This window comes from Zonotrichia albicollis, chromosome 10 (genome assembly GCF_047830755.1).
Source record: "Zonotrichia albicollis isolate bZonAlb1 chromosome 10, bZonAlb1.hap1, whole genome shotgun sequence".
Classification (NCBI taxonomy): Eukaryota; Metazoa; Chordata; class Aves; order Passeriformes; family Passerellidae; genus Zonotrichia; species Zonotrichia albicollis.
This window is the reverse complement of record NC_133828.1, coordinates 38,479,823-38,500,333: the sequence shown is the minus strand read 5'-3', so window position 1 is coordinate 38,500,333 and position 20,511 is coordinate 38,479,823. Positions and strand designations below refer to the sequence as shown.

The following is a 20,511-nucleotide window of genomic DNA, read 5'->3' as shown; positions in this document are numbered from 1 at the left end:
CTGCCCCACAAAAAAAGCTGCTCTGGGGATGCTTTGAGGATGGATCTGAGCCTGTCAGAGGCATAAATAATGCGGGACCTGTCGGGAATTGTCGAAGGGGGAATTCAGTTTGCGTCCCAGCTCCTTCCCACATGGCAAACTGGAGCCAGAGAGCTTGGAAAGGCTGCAGACTCATGGCCATAATTAATAGTACAAAGAGGCTGGCAAGGGGACGCCACCAGACAGGCTCCAGCCCTGGCTCTGACCCTCAGCAGCTCTGCAGAGCCCTGGCCGTGCCCTGAAAGCCAGCAGGCATTTCACTTCAAAGAAACCCACATTCTGCCCCAAAACCCTGCTGCTCCCATCTGCTGCTCCATCCCTGGCACGAACGGACCACACAAATCCCAGATCTTTTCCACAGGGCGCCCACCACACCAGAAGCAGCCTGGTAGATGCTGCTGCCTCGCTCCAATTCCCCCACTTTAAAAATGGGAATTGTGCCATTCGTGCTCAGTTTACGGGTTGGTGGCCACTGCTATTGCAGGGAGGGTCTCTTAATGCTCATAATCCCATGGCACTGGGAGCTAAATGAGCTGGAAAAGAAGGGAACTGGGCATTTCTTTGCTGGAGAAAAGGAGGGCAAATAATGGGCTTAGAAAGGAGGGAGTGCCAACAAAAACGCGGAGCTGAGTGCTTGCTGCTCCCCTTGACATGCTTAAAGAAAGCAATTCAGGCTCAGCAAGCTCAGTTATTAACTGGGGGGAGAAAAAAATTATAATTCTTGTGACTCTGTTTCTTTGCAGGGCAGCCGAGCAAACTCCTCGATCCGGGACATAATGGGGCATTGAAAAGCAAATCCGGCGGCACAGAAAGGAAGTGTGTGTGTTTCCCCAGGCCAGAGGAGGCATTGAGGGTAGGAACAGCCGAGTGGTTATCTCTGGCTGGCTTAAATCTCAGCTTTTGGACAAGCCAGGCTTTGTTGGGAGAGCCGCGGGCAGGGCAGTACCTGGCAGCTGATGTTTAACATCATTTCAGAGTGATCAAACTCACTTGGGATGCTCTGCGTCCTTGGCAGGGTGCAAAAAGCACCCAGGACAGGCACCTGTGGGGCAAAACAGCCACCACCTCCTGTGGTTGTGGATTTCAAACCCTGCCAGGGGAAATGAGGGAAATCTGAGCACCAGCATCACTGCTCGATCCCCCTGATCCTGGCTGTAAATGCCCCCAGTTTTATCTCAGCACAGTTTCGGGCTGGAAGATTTGTCAGCCCCTCATTCTGGGTTTGACATCACCACTAGAAATACCCTGAATTATGGCAAATTTCAGCACTGTGCCCTTGCTGTGCTGCGTGGGGCTGATTAGAGAATCCCAGGATAGTTTGGAAAGGGATCTGAAAGCTCATCTTCTTCCCGTCCCCTGCCATGGTCAGGGACATCTCACATCTCATTCCATTCCCTGCCCAACCTGGTCTAATTCCTCTCTGTCACTTTCCCCTGCCTCTAAAAATGAGGGAATTCTCATTTTCTCCTTTATCTTTTGAGTCCTGAGCCCTTTACCAAGGTGAAAAGCAGGTAGCTGAGGGTGCTGATATTTTATCCTCTGCGAGGGTGCTGATATTTTATCCTCTGCTTTTATCCCGGGACCCTTCCACCTGGTATTCCTGGGATGAATTTGTAGAAAATGCTGCTTGTTTTGAGCTTGCCCTGTATTTGTGCCAGGCTCTTCTAAACGCCTGTCCCTGTCCCAAGGCACAGTGGTGTCTAGTGGGGGAAATCCAGGTGGGAATGACCACAGGCAGATCCAAACAGGGCTAATGATGTGAAGCAGCTGCTCTGAGCACAAGCCAGCACAGTCATCAGTTCAATTAACCCCATTGATTAGTGCAGCAGCCATAAACCAGGCTGTTTGTCAGTGAACACGGGGAATTATTGTGTCTTAACGCTGCTTAAGGAGGGAAATTTCCCCCCATTTTATCACAGAGCTGTCTGGGAAGTGGAAGGGCTCTGGCAGTGATCTGAGGGAGAGGAATAATAATCATAATAAATAAAGATGCAAGCACCACTAAATGGCTCTTGCTCCCCATGCCTTTGCCCCAGAGAATCTTTAGGTGTGGAGGGAAAATTTGGGAATCAGGAGCACAAAAGAGGTGGAGAAAGGGCAGCTCTGAGCCTCTGAGGGGCAGGGAAAGGCAGCCTGGGAGGGTGTTTAGCTAAAGACAAAAGCATTCTCGGCTGAAAAACAGGACTTTCTGCTCCTCCAACTCCCTCCTGCAAGCCCTGGGCCTTTTCCAGGCCCACAGAAATCTGCAGGAGCCTGACTGAGGAAACCCCACAGCCTGGAATCTCTTGGTGCACAGAGGGAGGAGGTCGGAGCCATCTCACTTGTGTCCCCCTTTGCATGCCCCCTGTGCTAGGCAGGGATATTCATCCACCTGGGAAGCCTTCACAACCAGCAATGATTGCCCTGCTCCCATTATCCCCTAAGGATGATGAAACAGCCTCATCCTGGTGGTGGGTTTTAGATAGAGCTCTCATTGAGGCTGGGAAAATTTTTTTGCTCCTTTTTTTAATTTTTTTTTTTTTTCCAGCTTCCGTGGTTCTGTTGCCAGGAGAATCTCCAGAGGGAACAAAAGCTGTTTTATTTTGTGGGATGGGACTCGGGGAGGAAAGGGAAGACAGGGAAGGGCAGAGTTAACTTGTGGGATGTGGGTCCTGCTGCTCTGAGAGTGGGAGGGGAGGACAGGGATTCCTTGGCTCTCAAAGGGTGGCAAGGAAAAGGGAACTGGGTGATGGTGGCTCTAAAATGAAGGATTTTGGTTATGAAAAAAAAACCAAAAACCTAAAGAGACTCCAAGGGAGCTGGAGAGGGGCTTTGAACAAAGGCCTGGAGGGACAGGACACAGGGATTGGCTTCCCACTGCCAGAGGGCAGGGCTGGATGGGATATTGGGAAGAAATCCTTCCCTGGGATGGTGCTGGATGCCCAGAGCAGCTGTGGCTGCCCCTGGATCCCTGGCAGTGCCCAAGGCCAGGTTGGATGGGGCTGGGAGCAGCCTGGGATAGTGGAAGGTGTCCCTGCCCATGGCAGGGAGTGGAATGGGATGGGCTTTGAGGCTCCTCCCCACCCAAACCATTCTAGAATTCTAGGATTTGGGTTTTAATAAAGGACATTCCCATGTGGACTAGTCTTCCAGGATGGGAGAGGTTGATGCAAATCTCTCCAAACCCCATGCCTTCCCACGGGGTGAGCAGGATTTGTACCCTGGCAAGGGTGAGGGGTGTGCTGGGGGCAGGATCTGTGTGCAGAGCTGAGATAGAACACTGCAGGATTTCCCCTGAGGAGCAGAGAAGGTTCAAGAGCTGTCCCTGTTCAAGCTCTTTTGCCTCTCCCCTCCACCTCTTTGCTGTACTGTCGCAGACATCTTTTCATGAAAAATCCTTTCCTTAGGATTTTTCCTCCTGAGAAGCTGAGAAGCCTCAGGAACAAAATGTAAACAATGGTTATCTGCTGCTGTGGAATGCAACAGGTGCATCTGTGATTGGTCTCATGCTGGTTGTTTCTAATTAATGGCCAATCACAGTCAGCTGGCTCGGACTCTGTCTGAGCCACAAACCTTTGTTATCATTCCTTCTTATTCTATTCTTAGCTAGCCTTCTGAGGAAATCCTTTCTTCTTTTAGTATAGTTTTAATGTAATATATATCATAAAATAATAGATCAAACCTTCTGAAACATGGAGTCAGACCCTCATCTCTTCCCTCATCCAAGAACCCCTGTGACCACGGTCACACTGTCCTGTGTTCATTCCCTCCCTCAGCTGATGCCAGGCAGGCAGAGATATTAAAAGCCTCTCCGGAAGCTCTGTCCTTTGCTCCGTGCACGTCCTCATCAGGCTTAAAAAACTAATCCCTGTTATTAGCAGGAAGTGGTTGTCACCTGGCCAGGTGTTCCTGTCACCTCACAAACCCCTTCCAGGGGTGATCACAGGTGATACCAGCCCCCCCTTCCCACAGCTTTGGGAGCTCTGGCACCAACAGAGCCACAGATTTATGAATCGTGGAATCAGGGAATGGATTGGGTTGGAAAGGGATCTTCAAGCTCATCCCACCCCTTTCATGGGCAGGGACACCTCCCACTATCCCAGGCTGCTCCCAGCCCTGTCCAGCCTGGCCTTGGACACTCCCAGGGATCCAGGGGCAGCCACAGCTGCTCTGGGACCCTGTGGAAGGATTTTCCCCCCAAATCCCACCAATCCCTGCCCTCTGGTAAAAGTAGAGGCCAGGCTTGCCAATATCACGTAGGGAATTGCTGCCTTCAGCCTCTGCCATGCATGGAACGGGAACAAACCCCCAGACTCCCAGCTACAGGAGGAAATCAGGTGGGGTGGATGCCTGTGAAAGAGGAGTAAATCTGCTTCAATTCCAGCCTGGCATAACAGAATTCCAAAAAGGGAAGCAGAAATAACCCACGTGGGGAGCCTGGCAGAGGGCTTGTTTGCCAGCTCCTAATGAGGCAAGCCTCGTTTACGAGGCACTTCTGAGGGTAATTGGCTCTGGAGCAGGAATGTTATACCTGCAGAACACAAATCCTGTTGGGATTTATTGGCTCCATGCAGCTCCTGAACCCCTTTGTGCAAACACCTGGGAGCGCTGCCTCAGGATGCAAACAAGGAGCTGCTGCTGCTGCTTCCCAGGGAGGAGTCAATAACTTCCAGAGGAGAAGAGGGACATCCAACCCTGCCAGTTATTTGTCATTAACCATCAGGGCTGTAATTAATTCTCAGCAAGGGGAAGGCTGGCCTGGGAAGAGCTCGCCCCAGGGGAGTGCTGCACTAACCCGGGGTTATTAAACCTACCTTGGCAGCCAAGGTAGATTTAACAACCCTGGGTTAGTGGTGGCTCCCCCAGCTCCAGAAAGATACCCAGAGCATGATACAGGCTCAGGGATTCCCTGGAATCCAACCAAAACTGCAGGATCATGGAAAAACTCTCCCTTTGGCCGTAGCAGCAAACGTGGGGCTTGGGGTGCTCTGATATCCCACATGGAAGTGGATCAGCTCAGGTTTGGGAATTCTCCCTTCTGGGAGGTTTTGGGGCTTGGGGTGCTCTGATATCCCATGTGGAAGCGGATTTGATCAGGGTCAGGTTTGGGAATTCTCCCTTCTGGGAGGTTTTGGGAGCTCAGGGCTCGTGGCTGAGCTGCTGCTGTGTCTGTGAGAGCATCCCTGGCCCTGCAGGGCTTGGAATGAGATGGGATCCAAACCAATCCATGGTTCTGGGATTGTGTGATCCCCCTGGTGAGGGGGATCCGTGCTCCAGCAGCCCTGATTGGTGTTGCTGGGGCTCAGCAGAGCCAGGTCTGGATGTCCAGCTCCTGTTTGTGGTGGTGTTCACAGTGTTCTTGGATGAGGGAAGAGATGAGGATCTGACTCCATGTTTCAGAAGGCTTGATTTATTATTTTATGATATATATTACATTAAAACTATACTAAAAGAATAGAAGAAAGGATTTCCTCAGAAGGCTGGCTAAGAATAGAACAGGAAAGAATGATAACAAAGGTTTGTGGCTCAGACAGAGTCTGAGCCAGCTGGGCTGTGATTGGCCATTAATTAGAAACAACCAGCATGAGACCAATCACAGACCCACCTGTTGCATTCTGCAGCAGCAGATAACCATTGTTTACATTTTGTTCCTGAGGCTTCTCAGCTTCTCAGAAGGAAAATCCTAAGGAAAGGATTTTCTATGAAAGATGTCTGCGACACCTGTCCACAATTCCCAAGGCAGCAGCAGAGCAGAAAGGAGCTGCTCTCTTCCCAAAATAAGCTGGCTACACTCACACACCTGACCCATGGGAATGCCATCCTGGAGCAGCCCTGTCCCTAGGAACTGCTCAGACCAAAAATTTCCACCCAGATTTGTGCCTGAGAAACACTCCAGGGGGGAACACACAGAGAAATGAACTTTACCATGGAATTCCTGCAGGATGGAATCCCAGCACCACAGAAAAGCCTCCTCAGGGCATTCTGTCCAATATTAATTGCTCCCCATGATTGCTGCCTTGCTCTGAGCTGCTCCTGGGCACTGCAAACCTCTCAGGAAGCAGAGAGGGATGGGTGCAGGTGGAATTCTCATCCCTCCATCCCGGGCTCGGCACCAGCAACGTGCCCAAGGCACATCCTGAGCGCTGGGAAAGCTGCAACTGTTGTCACCCACAAATTGCAGATTTTTAATGGAGTCCAAGCACAGTTATGGCACCTGGAAATGTGGTTTTTAGCCAAAGGATGCTGAGCTGGAACTGCAGATTCTCATACACCTCCTCCTTCCCATTGGGAAAAACATTTTTGTCCCCAAAGCCACTCGAGGTGCCAGCCCAAGACAGGAATAAACTTGGACTTTTCAGTATCCAAAAAGACGGGGAATCACACCAGAAAAGAAAAAGTTGCTTCTGCTTTTCAGAAGCAACTGAAATACTGATTTTAATGAGAGTTTTGCAGGAGCAGAGGGACAGGAGCACCCCAGGCTTGGTGCCAAGGCACAGATGGGGACAGCACCCAGCCCAGCTCATCCCAGGTGCCATCCCAGTGTTTTCCACTGGCAAAACAGGAGGGAAGTGCCCTGTTGCAGTTAGAGAACGGGGTTACCCAGCTGCAGGGAGCTCCCCCTGGAGAAACCCCAAAGCTCCCAAAATCACATTGCAGAGAAGAGCTCCCAAGGCTGCTTTGAAGTGGTTCTGTGTGGGGAGCCAGGAAAAAGTGGGATGAGGCTGGCAAGCCCCAGCTGACCCCCAGGATGGGGTCTGGCCACACAAGGACCCACAGCCACCCCTTTGCCACCCCACTTTTGTCCCAGCCCGGCCAAAACTCCGTCTCCTTCTGCCGCGCTGGGCGCAGGAGGAGCCAGCACCAGGAAGAGGAAATTTAATCATCAGGTCCCGATTAAACCCAGGAAAAAACAAGGAGGGAGGTGGGAAGAGCAGCGGCTCGAGCAGCCCAGACCCATCTGCTCCAGTATTTCTCACTCAGCTGCTTTTCCAAAGGGTGTCCCAACGGGAGGTGGACACTGTGGGGCTGTTGGTGGCCACCAGCTCTGGGTGCACTTTGTGTCCATGCCTGTCCTGCTGGGTTGATGCTCCTGGTAGCCCATTTCCTAACCCTGCATCCCAGCCAGGATGCTCCCTCAGTCTGTGGGATTTTAGGGAGCACAACCCCCTTTTTCCAGCGGAAAAAGCTGGAAGCCACTCTCTGATAGTGTTTAACCCAAGAAACCAGAGCTCAGCCTTTTCCTCCGCGTTTCTCCTGCCTTTCCCACCCGGGGAGAGCAACAGGGGCGGGATTTCTGCTTGGCCAGGATTTCGCAGCTTGACCAAAACAGCCAAAAAAAAGAAGTCGGAGGGGTAAGGCCTGGAGGGGGATAAAACCTCATTTCCCCCAAGTTTTGAGTGTCACCGCCGCAAGTATGCCCACACTCACACGGCACTTTGTGTCTGTCCATGCCTGTCCTGCTGGGTTGATGCTCCTGGCAGCCCATTTCCTAACCCTGCATCCCAGGCTGGGATGCTCCCTCAGTCTATGGGATTTTAGGGAGCACAACCCCCTTTTCCCTCCCTTTCCACCGTGAGTGCGACCACCACAGCGAGTGTCACCACAGCGAGTGTGACCACCGCGAGTGTCACCACCACAAGTGTCACCACGGCGAGTGTGACCACGGCGGGTGTGCCCGCGCTCACACCGGGCTGGGCGTGGCTCGCACTCCCCCCTTGCACAAGGACCCATTCCCATTCCCCCATCCCGCTTTTCCCGTCCTTCTCCCCTCCCCACATGTTTTACACCAGCACCGTCCCCCCACCATCCTCCTTTCCCCCGCCCGGCACCCCCCGCGTTCCCGCCCTCCGCGGGGGCCACGCCCCGACCACGCCCATGCCACGCCCCGTGACGTCAGCGGGGCGGGCACGCGCGGCCGGTGCCGGCGGGGGCGCGCCCGGAGCGCGGCGGGAGCGGGAGCGGGGCCGGGTTCGGTGTCGGTGGCGGCGGTGGCGGGGACGGAGCGGGCGCAGGTGAGAGCCGGGAGCGGGGCGAGCCCGGGGAATGCGGGAGCGGCTCCCGAGGGATCCCGGGGCCAGCGGGGAAAAGTTTGTGGCGGCGGCGGAGGGAAGGAGGGAGGGAGGGAGGCGGCGGCGGAGGGTCGGGGCTGAGGCAGCGGCGGAGCGCGGGGAGGCGGCCGGGGAGAGAGGGAGCGAGAGTGGCTGTGTGTGTGTGACACCGTGTGTGACACCGGGAGTGGGCTTGTGACCGCGTGTGCAGTGTGTGTGAGACTGTGTGCAAGTGTCGCGTGTCCGCGTGTGGCAGTGTGACCCTGTGTGTGTGTGACACTGTGTGTGTGACACTCTGAGTGTCCTCCGTGGGGCTGTCACTGTGTGTGTGTGTGACACTCTTAGTGTCCTCCGTGGGGCTGTCACTGTGTGTGTGTGTGACACTCTTAGTGTCCTCCGTGGGGCTGTCACTGTGTGTGTGTGGCACTCTGAGTGTGGGGCTGTCACTGTGTGTGTGTGACACTCTGTCCTCCGTGGGGCTGTCACTGTGTGTGTGTGTGTGTGTGACACTCTTAGTGTTCTCCGTGGGGCTCTGTGTGTGTGTGACATTATGTACTCCGTGAGGCTGTCACTGTGTGTGTGTGTCCTGTTGGTGTCTGAGTGTGTGACACTCTGAGTGTCCTCTGTGGGCCACTCTGTGCGTGTGTCCTGGGTGACTGTGCGTGCCACATGTCCCCTGTGTGTATGACTGTGTCCCTGTGTCTGTGTCCCTCTGTGTCCCTGTATGTGTGTGACTGTGTGTGTCTGTGTCCCCGTGTCTGTGTGACTCTATGTGACTGTGTCCCCTGCGTGTGTGTGACTCTGTGTGCCCGTGTCCCCGTGTCCCCTGTGCGTGTGGCCGCCTTTTGTGCTCGGTGTTGTTGTCCCCGCTGCCATGTGCCGTGTCAGGGTGCACATGCGGCTCCGTGTCCCCGTTCCTGTGCCCTGTGTCTGCACTCCCGTTGTCCCCCGAGTCCCGCTGGCACTGCCACGGCGACGGACACGGCTGTCCGGGCTGTTGTCACCCTGCCGCTGTCACCGCTCGTGTCCCGCGGCCGGCAGCGCTCCCGTTCCCCATCGGCGCCGCCGGGACGCTCCGAGCTGCATTCCAGCGGCTGTGCCCGACGTGCCTTCTCCAGGAGGGCTTTCCCAGCTTGCCCAATGCCCTCTCTGCTCCCTGCTGGCTGCCCGGGGATGCCGCGGGAGCAGGGATGCTGCCAGGGCTCGGTTTGGGATGCTTTGGGTCATGTTATGCTGTGGGTCCAGGGATGCTTTGGGGCCAAGGATGCTTTGGGAGCAGAGATGCTTTGGGTCCAGGGATGCTTTGGGTCATGGGATGCTGTGGGTCCAGGGATGCTTTGGGGCCAGGGATGCTTTGGGAGCAGAGATGCTTTGGGTCCAGGGATGCTTTGGATCCAGAGAGGCTTTGGGTCCAGGGATGCTGTGAAGCCTCAGTTCCCAGCTGTTGCTGCTGGGTGGAAGAGGTGGAATTTTGCAGGCTCCCAGGAACACCAATTTCCTGGGATCCCTGCTTGCTCAGGAGTTTAGGCTCGGCATAACTTTGGGACAGCAGGGACTGTGAGGTTGTTCTGTGCCCAAATGAAACCACATGGCATCAAAGCCCCCAAACCCAGCGGAGCTGTGGGATGTGGGATCAGGTGGATGCAAATTCCCAGCTCTGGGATGCCCATCTCTGCCTTCCTCCCCTCTCCAGCCTCCCTGAGATTTGCAATGATTAACTTTTGACTGTTAATTAATATATAAATTAAAATAATAATGCTGAGTGGAGCTTGGGTAGGAGTTGGAGTTGGGGCTGTGTGGTGTTGCCAGCTGGGCTCTGGAATAAGGATCCATCCTTGGTTTCCTCCAGCCTGGATGCTTAAATTTGCCTTAAAGTAGAAAAAAATTCTTGATAATGAGAGTAACATCCCCCTGGGATTGCTTGTAGGTCTGACAGGGGTGGGTTTGGCATTGGGTTAATGCTTGGGCTTGAGGCTTCCACAGAGCTTTTCCAGCCTAAAGAATTCCAGGCTCCTCAGATTGTTCACATCTCCTCCTTCCTGGCTCCTGCACAGCTGTGTTGGTCCCAGACCCTGAAGAGGGGACAGCATCTCTGGTCCCAAACCATCCATGATTCCCTCAGCTTTCCATGTCCTTCCCACAGCAAGCTTCACCCCCCTGGTCACTCACAGCAAAATTCCCATTTTTCTCACCACCCCCCATCTCCTTCTGGCTGGGGAATTTTGCAGGCAGAGATGCCAGCTTTCCATGGCTCTGCATGTCCAAAATAACCCCGTTCAGGCTGTGGAAGGGAATGTGCTTTTCAAAAATAGCATCTCCCTTACTTTTAATCAACCGGAGCCGGAGCAGCGTGGAGCGATTGCAGCCGGCGCTCGACATCCTAATTGTGTTTGCCTTTTAATGAGAGGAAAACTATTTGCCAAGCTAAAATATTTATTTTAGCCTGGTGGGGTTGCTCTCAAGAGCTTGTGGGGATGGTAAGGAGGTGGTTTAGACACTCTGTGTGTGTTTTGTTTTTGTTTTAATGGGAAAAGCATTGAAATGTAGCTTTTTGTGGCCGGGGCTGTCTGTGCAGGGGGATTTGCATCCTCCTCAGTCTCCTTCTTTCCAGGGGGGGTCTGAGAGCTGTGTCCCCTCCTGGGTGGATTTCTGCTGGCAGCTGGCACAGGAGGGAATGCAAATACCTTCACCTCATGTTTGGCACCTGCCTCTTCTCTCCTGCCCCAAATCCCTCCTGAAAGCACCTGAGCGTTGTGGGCTGTCCCCAGGGCTCCACGGGAGGTGGTGAGGAGGTAGGATGGGTTTTTATGGAATCATGGCATTTCCTGAGCTGGGAGGAACCCTCAGGGATTGTACAGTCCAACCCCTGGGCCTGCACAGACACCCCAACAATCCCACCCTGTGCATCCCTGGGAGTGTTTTCCAAACATTCCTGGAGCTCTGGCAGCTGTGCCCATTCTCTGGGGAGCCTGGGCACCCTGTGGGGGAAGAACCTTTTCCTAAAATCCAGCCTAAACCCCCTCTGACACAGCTCCAGCCACTCCCTCGTGTGCTGTCCCTGTCACAGAGAGCAGAGATGGAAACACCCAGGAAAGTTTTGTAGCCAAATGTTGACTTCCCCAGTGACCAGTGGTGAGTCAGCTTTGGAACAAGGGATCAACCCACTGGGAAATGTGTTCCTGCTTATTAACTGGGATATCTTATTAACGGGGAAATCTTATTAACTGGGATATCTCTGCTCTGGAGCCAGGCTGGGAGAGCTGGGGGTGCTCACCTGGAGAGGAGAAGGCTCCAGGAAGAGCTCAGAGTCCCTGAAGGGGCTCCAGGAGAGCTGAAGAGGGACTGGGGACCAGGGATGGAGGGACAGGACACAGGGAATGGCTCCCACTGCCAGAGGGCAGGGATGGATGGGAGATTAGGAATGAGGAATTCTGCTCTGTGAGGTGCTGTGCAGCAGCTGTGACTGATCCCTGGGGGTGTCCCAGGTCAGGCTGGATGGGGCTTGGAGCAGCCTGGGACAGTGGGAGGTGTCCCTGCCATGGCAGGGGTGGGATGGGATGAGCTTTGAGGTCCCTTCCAACCCAAACCATCCTGGGGTTCTCTGATGGCTGCAGCAGGGTGTTCATGGAGAGCAGGGTGTGGGGTTCCCTGCCCTCTGGGCATTTTCTCCACTGCCAGCACCAGCTCAGGACCCATCCAAGCCTCTCCCCAGAATTTGCAGAGCGAGGTTTAAAAGCACAGAACGTGTCCCCCATCTCTTCCCTCAGCAGGAGCTGCTGCCCTGGGCTCCCTCCTGGCCAGCACTGGCCCTGCCCAGGGCTTGGGCACAGGGCTGGCATTGTCTGGGGGCCTTGGCAGGGCTGTGCCAGCCTTGGCTGGGCCGGGAGCACGTGGCTGTGCCGGTGCTGGCACAGGGAATATCCCTCTGATGGAATTGGGGGCAGGAGAAGCCCTGCAGGTGGTGGGGCTGAGCCCTGTCACCAGCCTGTGGGGACACCAGGGCAGCTGTGCTGGTCATTGATGATGAGTTTTGCTGCTTTCAGAGGGATCTGCAGCCCCAGCTGCCTCCGTGGCCCCAAATAATGTTTGGGGTTTGAGGAAGGGGGGAAAGGGAGGAGGCTCCTGCAGGACCTGCAGCTTTGGCACGTGCTTGTGCTGGCAAGTCCCTCTGCTTCCCAAAAACAGGACTTGCTCCCAGCAGCTCGGATCTGGCTTTTAGTGCTCCAGTGAGCACATTAACACCACAGCCATCCACACTGAAGGGTGATTTTTGAGGGTACCTGTGGCTTCTCCCCCGTCTCTGTGCTCCTCATTGCGCCCTGGGGTCCTTGGGGTGATTTCTGTGTATTTCTGTTCCTGTGGGCTCCTAAAGAAAAGTGTGGGAGTCAGGATGGGGGATGTGTGGGATGGCTCCCAGCAGCAGCAGGGAATGCAGGAATGCACATGGAATCCCTCTGCTGCCTCAGGGGGGCTGCAGGCCCAGGTGTTTCCCAGGGAAAAGTCAGTTTTTCATGGATCAAAGAGCAGACCATAAAACTTCCAACTCCTCCATGGTGCTCCCCCCTGGAGTGGATTTTTGTCCCTCTGCTGGGAAGTTGGCATTTTGGGAGGGTTGCATATTTTTGGGAGGAATCAGTGCGCCACCAGCAACATTTCCTGGCTTTAATCCCAATCTTCGGTGGCCTCCATTGGGGACCCCATGGGAAATTTCTGTTTTTAACCTGCTGGTGGATTTGTGCAGGGGGGTATTTTCAATGCCAGGAGGCAGCTGTTCCCATTCCCATTCCCCATTCCCATTTCCATTCCCAGCTGGCATATCAATGGCAGAGTCATGATGCTCTCTCTCATTCCTGGGGCTAGAAAAGTGTTCCTGCTTTTTCCTACCCGAGTGGCTGTTCCTGCTCCACCCAGGAGAGAAGCTGTGTCAAATCCAGCTGTGGGAAGCTGGCACATCCCATCTCCTGCTTGCAGGATCACCACAGGATCCCAGAATTGGTTTGGGATGGAGGGGAACTTAAAGCTCATCCCATTCCAATGGGCAGGGACTTTCCCAATTCCTGCCTGATTCCCCAATTTCTTTCAGTTTGGGAGAGTAAATCGGTAGCCTCAAACCTCTGTAGGTGGAAATGCAGAGGTGGGAGGTGGCCCAGCCACTTATTTTGTGTTTCTTCAAAATGAAAGAGAGTTGGTTTAGGTGAGATATTAGGAAGGAATTCTTCCCTGTGAGGTGCTGGCTCAGTTTTCCCAGAAAAGCTGTGGCTGCCCCTGGATCCCTGGAATTGCCCAGGGCTGGACATTGGAGCAGCCTGGGATAGTGGAAGGTGTCCCTGGAATGGCAGGGGATGGAATGGGATGAGCTTTAAGATCCCTTCTAACCCAAACCATTCTGGCGCTGGGTGATTTTTCATATTTTTTTCATATTTTTCATCACCTGGCTGCCTTTGTGTAAATTGGAGGGCTGGTGATGCACATCTGGTTTGCAGTCCCATTAGGTGGTGGGGGAAACTATATCAATAGTAATAGTAATAATAATAGTAATAGTAATAATAATAATAATATAAATATAATGGAAAACTTTAATAATAATAATGATGATGATGGTGATTTTCCTTTTCACTGCTCATTCCCTGCAGTTGCTTCCTCCCCTGCCCCATGGGAGGGTCGCCCTGGGGACCATCCCAGCATTTTTGGGAGAGGAAATCACAGCCAGGGAGCCGAACCAGATGTTTTCCAGCTGATTCCAGAAAACCTGGGCCCAGCAGAGATTCCTGGTTTCAGCTCATCCCTGCTTCCCTCTCTCCAGGGGTAAATCCAGCTGCTACCCTCCTCCTACCCTGCCTGGATCAAGGGCTTTAGGCCATCCCCATAAAGTGTTCCAGGTTGTTTTTGGAGGGCAGGGTCAGCGTGGTGTGTGGCCTCCTTTGAGCAGCACCGGCTGTTTCCTTAGGAACAGGGAGAAAAAGGCTTTTTTGGAGTTGAACAATAGGGAGAGGAGCAGGGCAGGGGGTGTTTTATGTGATCCCAAGGGTCTTTCCTTGGGATCACAGCTTTTTCTTTATCCCAGATTCATAGCCCTGAGTTGTGAATCTGGGATAAGTCCAAGAGTGGGTTTGGTTGGATTTCTTAGTGTGTGTAGGGCTGGGTGCAGCATCCCTTGTTTTGTTGGTGTGGTGGGGGGAAAGGTGCTCAAGTTATCCACCTAAAATCACCTCCACAGGTCAAGCATGGAGAAAAGGAGCAGGAAAAAGCCCCAGGAAGTGGAATAATGGATGCAGTGGTCACCAGGGAGTTCGGCCAAAGCCTCTCCATTCTCACACACATCCCGGGCACCGAGAGCCGTGTCCGATGTGAAATCCCCAATTCCTGCCCCATTCCCTGCTGCTGCTCCCCGCTCCTGCCTCGCATCCGTTCCCAGAGCAGCTGGGGGGGAAGCTCTGCTTGGTCCCTCGGAGCAGAGGCTGCTCGTATTAAACAAAGAGAAACTTCCCATTTCTCTGCCAGCCAGCCAGCGCTGCTCCGGCTTCCGGAAAATGGCAGCGCTGGAGGCGGGCGAGCAAAACAAAACAAAACAAAATAAAATAAAACAAAATAAAACAAAGAAAAGCAAAGCAAGGCGGCCCCAGCCAGAGAAAAAAAAAAGCTCCTCACCTCAGAGGCATTTCCTTGCTTTCTTTCCCCCCCCTTGTCCAGCCTCTCTCCCTCCCCATCCTGGCTGCTCCATTGAAAACCTGCCATCAGATTAGGGCTCCCGGGGTGGGGCTGCTCTGGGAAGCATTTCCCAGGGAAAAGCAGGGAAAGCCAGCCTTGGGAATGGCTCTGCTCTCTGCCCCAGATCCCCTCCCTGCTTATTTTGCCACGAACATGCTCAGTGGGGATTTTTGGGTCAGGTTTTTGGGTGTGTATGGCTCCACTTTTGGGGCAGGTTGAGCTGTTGGAACCCTTGAGGAAGTGCAGGGAATCGATCCCAAAGGGCCTGGGAGCAAGTGGTCCTTGCAAAAAAAAAAAAAAAAGGGAAAAAAAAAAAAGACGCTTGAGAGCATCCTGGAAAAAAAAGAAAAGAGAGATCTGCATCCCACAAAAGCAGGACCTGTGTGATTGTATCCTGCAAAAAGAAAAAGGAGGAGGTGGGGAGTGCATCCCAGAAAAAGGAGGAGGTTGGGGTGCATCCCAGAGAAAGGAGGAGGAGATGCATGAGTGCATCCCAGGAAAAAGCTGGAGGGGCAGGGACAAAAAGAGCTGTGCATCCCACAGAAGGAGAAGGGAATTGTGTGGGTGTGTCCTGGAAAAAAAGAGGAGCTGTGTGAGTGTGTCCCATAAAGAAAAATTTAAAAAAGGATGAGGGAGATGAGGGTGTCCCTCAAAAGGAGGAGATGGGAGTAAATAAAAAAAAAAAAAGGGGGAAGCATGGGGGTGCATCCCAGAAAAAGGAAGGAGGAGAAGGGAGGGAGCATCCCACAGCTTGTCCTCCCTTGTTCCAGCTCCTCCTTCCCTGTGGCTGCTGTTGGCTGCAGGTTCCTGTGGTACCTCTGCAGGGATTGCTCAGGTGGGACAAGGGGGTTTTTTTAGGGAAAAAGGATGAAAACCTGGCATCCCCAGCACCAGGATGGGTTATTTTAGGATGTTTTGTGGCTTTTTTTTTTTTTTTATATCAGCATCCCAGAAAGCGTCTCCTTTCCAGCAGCTGAGCTTATCAGGGAGTGAGACCCCAAAACAAGACTTTCCTGGAGTCTTTGGAAGTGTTTTCCTTGCTTTTCTGGGAATGGACAAGGAGTTTGTTACCCGTGGAGGGTGGCAATTACCTTGTCAGCAAAGCAGAGCCCCTGTGCTGCTCCAGACCAGCTCAAAATTCCAAGATTTGCTTGGGAAGGATGCTCTGGGATGGGGACATCCCTGTGGTGCTCTCCTCCCCTGCCTGGCTCTTCACGTCCTGCCAAATTGGTGAAGTTTTGGGGGATTTGGGGTTATTTTGTTTTCCCTGGGAGTTGCTGGAGCCAGCCAGTGCTGCAGAGGAGCAGCTCAGTGCCCTCAGTGATTCTTCCAAGCAATTTTTTCCATCTCTCCTGAGCTGCTCCTGAGCTGTGGCCCCTGCTCCCCAGGGAGAGCTGCCTGAGAGTCAATGGCTGCTGGAAAAACGCTTTAATTAACTCAATTAGCCAGATGGTCCATCTGGGCTCCTGCAGAGCCTGCTGAGATCCATGGAATGAGGTGGCAGCAGCTCCACCCTGGTGATGGGGAGGACACAGGGAGCCATCCAGATCCCCATGGGATGTGCTGTGCTCTCCAGAGCATCCATCCCTGCTCCTGGGAGCTGTTTGACAAGGGCAGGGAGTGACAGGACGAGGGGGGAATGGCTTTAAACGCACAGGTTTGGAGGACAGGGATGGATATTGGGGATTAGGAATTGTTCCCTGTGAGGCTGGCAGGCTGTGGCTGCTCCTGGATCCCTGGAAGTGTCCAAGGAGAGGTTGGATGGGGCTTGGAGCAGCCTGGGACAGTGCAGAGGTGTCCCTGCCATGGGAATGAGGTGGGTGGGCTTTGAGGTGTTTCCAGCCCAGAGCATTCCATGGCCGTGCTGCTGGCACATCCCTGCAGCTCCTGCCAGGGCAGAGCAGGAGCTCCTGGAACATCCAAAACATCCAGGACACACGGCCAGGCATGGAAAGAGTGAGCAGGGGGAAGCCCTGCAGGCTGTTTGAGCAGAGGAATGCAGGGTCTGGAGCAGGGATGGGGCCCTGGAGCAGGGATTTGGGAAGGGGGAGTGTTTAACCCTTCCTCTGCTCTGTGACTGCTCCATCCCCATCCCAGCTCCCTGTTGTAAAGCTTGGCTTTACCCACATCCTGAGGGAAGCTGGTTCTCCTGGCTGGGATGGGAACCTCAGTGCTGGCAGGTGGAGATGAATCCTTGGGGCAAAAGGGAGGAATGTGTGTCCTGGAGGGTTTGGATACCACTGGGGAATGGCGCGGGGAAACTGAGGCACGGCATTGCTCTGTGGAGAGGTTAAACCGTGGTCCCTGCAGTTGTGGTGGCCATGCCTCCAAAAATGGGCTCTAAAATCATTCCTGAAGGGCTCCCAGCTCATCCTCAGCTCCAAAACTGTGTGCAGTCCCAGCATCTCCCTTTCTTCTTCTGTGCATGGGAATCATTAGGAAGCAGAGGTCTGAGCCTATTCCATGGAAATCCCACGCTCCACAGTGCTGCCAACACTTCTGCCTTTCACCAGAAAATCCTCATCCCCCTTCCTGCTCACACCAAAAAAAAAAAAAAAAAAAAAAGTGAGTAATGCTGGAGAAATTTGGGATGAGGCCCAGCAAACTATCGGATATCCGGCTAAGCAGGGCTCTGACTTTTGGACTGAAAGCTCCCAGATGAATAAATGCAGCAGGAGGAATGGCAGATTTTGAAGGATTATGTCTTTCTGGCGGTGCTCTGGTTTATCTCTCTTTAAATCTTCACTCTGTGGAACTTGGGAATGGCTTTTTTTCCTTTTTTTTTTGTTTTTTTTTTTCTTTTTTAATCGCCTCAATATATTTGTTTTATGCTCGAGCAATAACACATTTCCCGTCGTCCTGTTAAAAGCAGAGCTGATGATATTTAAAAATAATACTGGTGCCAGTTGTCTTGTGATGCACATCATGTGTTCTGGCTGTAAATGTTGTTTACAGGCACAAAAAAAAAGCTGAATTCACTGCAAAAGTGGCTTGTTGGGAGGCTAAAATGCCATCCAAAGTGGATGTTGCCCTAAGGAATAATGGGTGGTGGTGGTGACTGTCTCCTTGTTGGTTTTCTTTCCTCCTTCTGGACCCGGCTGAAAAAGTTCCCTTTTTTTTCCCCCTGTTGACTGAGTACTTAAGTCCTTCTTCTAAATATAAATCTCTCCTGATGCGTCAGCTGCGCCTGGGATTTCACTTCTTTTATGTGGCACTTCAAGCAAGTTTTAATTAAAAATTAAAAAAAAAAAAGAAAAAAAAAGAAAAAAAAAAGGTCCATCTGCATTGGGTTGATATTTAGGGAGTTTTTTCCCTCATCAGGAGCGTGTCTAATTCCAGCCTGACCCTGCAGAGCATCCTCAGCTCCTGGAAAGTTCTTGCTGTGTCCTGGTTGCAATCAGGGAATGGTTTGGCTTGGAAGGGGCCTGAAAGCTCACCTCATTCCAGAGCAGAGACACTTTGCACTATCCCAGGTTTTCCAAGCCCCATCCAGCCTGGCTTTGGATCCAGGGGCAGCCACAGCCTCTCTGGCAACCCTCATGGGGAACAATTCCTCCCCAGTATCCCATCTCTGTCACTTTAAAGCCATTCCCCCTCCAGGCCCTTGTAAACCACCTCCCATTCCCTGGAAATCCAGGTCTTTTCCTCGGGGTGGCTTTCATTCAGTGCTGCCTCTCCTGGCAGTGCTGTCCCATCACTGCCACAACATCTGCTGTGACCAACAATGAGATGTGGAAAAAGCTCTGTCCTGATAGGGAAAAAAAAAGTAATCTGGGATGTTGATGTTGCTGTGGGAGATGCTGGCAGCAGGAGGTGTTGTCTGGGCAGGTCGCTGAAGGTGCCATGGATTCCTCTTCTCCTGCTGCTGGCAGCCCCATGTTTTGGGTCTGGAAATTAAAAAACGCATCTCTGAGCTTGTCAGAGCAGCCTCAGAGCCCCATGTTTTGGGTCTGGAAATTAAAAAACGCATCTCTGAGCTTGTCAGAGCAGCCTCAGAGCAGGGCTGGTGGTGGGGCTGGAGTTGTTCTCCACAGGAACCCACAAATGGAGGGGGGGTCTGTGCTGCTCACAGGGAATGTGAGCCAGGGGTGCTTTGTGGGGCTTTCTAACCTCAGTTTAGTCCTTGCTTTTTGAAAAGAGCTGTTCTTGTAGAGACAGAGGACAAGCTTTGTCTTGTCTCCTCTAATTTGGGCACTTGGTTGGCCCCAAACCACCCCTTATCACAGCTGATAACGCTTCACCCCTCATTCAAGCTCCATACCCCCAAAATTCAGCTCTGCGCTGTCTTACAGGTGGGAATCGAGCAAACTGGTCTGGTGGAAGGTTTGTTTGCCCATGGATGGGCAAAGAAGGGCTTTAAGGTCTCCTTCCAACCCCAAACCCTTCTGGGACTTTCTGTGAAATCTCGGTGGGAATTCCTGGGATTCTGTGAAATGTCAGTGGGAATGAACGGAGCACGTGGCTCCGAGGTTCCTCTTGGGCAAGGGCAGGTCTGTCCCCTTCCAGCCTTGCCTGGGGGTGACTTCCTGGGGAATAACTTGTCCTCTGGAGATGTTCCCTCCGTGGTGGCTCGATTTTTAAGGGATGCTCCTGTGTCTGATGCACTCGTGGGAGGTGTCTCGTCCTTGAGTTGTAGAAATTGCTCCTCTCAAGAAAATAAAGCTCTGCCGTGAGCAGGGAACAGCCTGCCGTGGCTCTAGGATGGCTTTCAGGTATCATTTCAGTTTTGCTGCAAAAAAATGTGTTTGAGATTCCACCCTGCTCCATCCAGCAAGGGGAGTAATTTTGAGCAAAGGTTTTTGCCAGATTTGAATAAATTACCATTTTTGCGCCAAAGCATCTTGCTAAATAAGGGGCATCTATGCCCAAAATGTTGTGCCAAGGGTTGTGTCCTGGCCCAGAGAGGCAGCTTTGCCATCACACATGGATGGGGGCTGCAGGGAAGGGACTTTGGCTCTCTTTGGCACGGCGTTAATCCCGGCACAGCCTCGCCTGTTCTCAAACTGACGCAAAGCTGCGGCTCAAAGTTCGTGTCTTTGTTTGCAGATAAAGCCTGCCCATAAACATTTGGGGCTTAAAAAATGATGAAATTGGTTTCTTATCAGCCATCTGACCCACGGTGATAGGACTGGGCGGCTCTTAACATGGCCAGACCGAAACAACAAAACCTGAGATGGGGGTGAGCGATGTTGTTTGGGGTTTTTTTCCCCCTTCACGGCACTCCTGATGCTGTGGAAAACGCTTGGAGCCACTGCTTGGGTGCTGTCTGACCTCCCTCACCCCCAGGCTGAGTTAATGTGCAGGTTGCAGGGAGTCTCTGTGCAGTCTGCTGGGCTTTAATTTGGGGGTAATTAATTAAACAAGCAGGCGCAGTGCTTGCTCCTGTGTTGCATAAACAGCAGCCGGCTCTGGTGCATCTCAGGCACCCTCCTGGCTGGCACAGGTAGGTGTCTGCACCTGGAAAGCTCATCCCCACCCCTGGAGAAGCTCTGAACTGTGTTAAAGTGAGGAATTGGGCTGCTGAAAGCCACCTGAAACGAGCCAGGTGCTCTTTGTGTCCTCGGAATGGGTGTGGTGTCCAAGGCCTGCTCTGGATGGAGGCAGGAACACGTTCTGGGATGGGTCTGCAGGTGAGGTCAAACCTGAGAGGTCCTAATCCAGCCTCTGGTTGGTTTAGATCAGATATTAAGAATAAATTGTTCCCTGTGAGGGTGGCAAGACCCTGGCACTGCCTAGA

The 20,511-nt window shown here is 53.0% G+C and overlaps 1 protein-coding gene across 1 annotated transcript in view; it reads left to right on the top strand.

Annotated features, from left to right (window-relative positions):
* The first annotated feature begins 7,873 nt into the window (after nucleotides 1-7,873).
* The window catches only part of SH3BP4 (SH3 domain binding protein 4), a 35,332-nt gene continuing 22,694 nt past the window's right edge, over nucleotides 7,874-20,511 (top strand). Inside the window, exon 1 of the mRNA XM_074548862.1 lies at nucleotides 7,874-8,030. The gene's annotated coding sequence lies outside the window, so the exon portion shown is untranslated. The remainder of the gene's footprint in view (nucleotides 8,031-20,511) is intronic.